The sequence below is a fragment of the Mastomys coucha genome, unplaced genomic scaffold (genome assembly GCF_008632895.1).
Source record: "Mastomys coucha isolate ucsf_1 unplaced genomic scaffold, UCSF_Mcou_1 pScaffold4, whole genome shotgun sequence".
Classification (NCBI taxonomy): Eukaryota; Metazoa; Chordata; class Mammalia; order Rodentia; family Muridae; genus Mastomys; species Mastomys coucha.
This window is the reverse complement of record NW_022196910.1, coordinates 15,107,030-15,108,341: the sequence shown is the minus strand read 5'-3', so window position 1 is coordinate 15,108,341 and position 1,312 is coordinate 15,107,030. Positions and strand designations below refer to the sequence as shown.

The 1,312-nt window shown below is 43.0% G+C and overlaps 1 protein-coding gene and 1 long non-coding RNA gene across 2 annotated transcripts in view; one reads left to right on the top strand and one right to left on the bottom strand.

Annotated features, from left to right (window-relative positions):
• Pah (phenylalanine hydroxylase) overlaps positions 1-1,312 on the bottom strand; it is a 62,071-nt gene that overhangs the window by 18,162 nt on the left and 42,597 nt on the right. The window lies entirely within an intron of this gene.
• Positions 1-1,312, top strand: part of LOC116076268 — a 135,629-nt gene that overhangs the window by 121,905 nt on the left and 12,412 nt on the right. The window lies entirely within an intron of this gene.

Genomic DNA, 1,312 nt, shown 5'->3' with positions numbered 1-1,312 from the left:
ACACACACACACACACACACACACACCAATAATTAATTAATTACTGTAAAAACAAAAACAAGAAAGACAACTGGTACTTTTGCTGCGACAAATTTCCAGAAGTGGTGACATTTTGAACAGAGAGCTGTCCTGGATCATACTTCCTCCCCCAGTGACCCAACCTCCCTTCTTCTTCTTGGAGTAAAGCACCTCCCACCTCCTTTCAGTGTGTGGGGTTTGCGAACGAGGACACTCAATGCTCCCTCTGCATGTGTGACTGTGGTCAGGATTGGACAATCACAGAGGTCCTTTATCCTGACCGCAGTGATCGGCTGACACACGGGTCCATGTCTCGGAACTGAGACCTAATCACAGAATGTCAGCATTCCTCATAGGAAAGGCTTAGAACTTCTGAGCTGGGACATCACATGGAAGCCATCTCTGAGACAGATGAGGCTGAGCCTGACAACAAGAACAGTCTGAAGAATTTGAACCAGAAAGGCAGCATGAGACCCTGAGTCCTGGACCTGCCTGGGCACAGGGTTAATAGATACAGTGAAGATGTTGACAATGGTTCTGGGGACAGATAAAATTAAAACCTTCCTTTGTTACCTACCAGGTAAATGACTTAAAGAGTTATTTCATTTCTTTCAGCTTCAGTTTCCTCATATGAAAAATGAGGATTTATTACAGCACTAAATGCATACACACACACACACATATATATTTCAGAGAAGATAGTGTTCTCGATGTCTCTCCATTCACACATAGGCTTGCGTTTACCACATAAAACCCTAGCATTTCTTTATGCCATTGATGTCCTACCAATGCTGTTAAAGAACAGCTGTTAATGCCTCGGCCTCTGGGACAGCTCTAGAGTTTCTTTTTGAGTATATCTTTTTATTTATTCCCTTAACTCAGAAACTGCTGTCTCCAAAACACCAAGTTTCCCAAGTCCCAATTTACATATTATTCCCTGAAGACTCACAATAGCAAAGCCATTATGTTCCCAAACAACACATTTGATATGGCCATTTTCTCTTGGCTAAAATATGATAAAATTCTGGACTGAAGAAAAAGAATACATCCCATCTGGCAGTTGCCCTACAGGACTGGGTCAAACCAGATAACTAGAACACAGGAGTGCAGCTGGTCCAAGGCTCAACTGATTCCTTACTTCACTGGAGCAGCCAGCTTCCTACTTCCTGGTCTAATGTGGAGAAGACCAGAACCTGTTTAATTCATGATGGAAGCCTTTCCAATCATTTCTGACACAACAAACAATTAGCTAACAAAGCTTAGGAGAGACCTAGGCTGCAGCACAGTGGGTAGG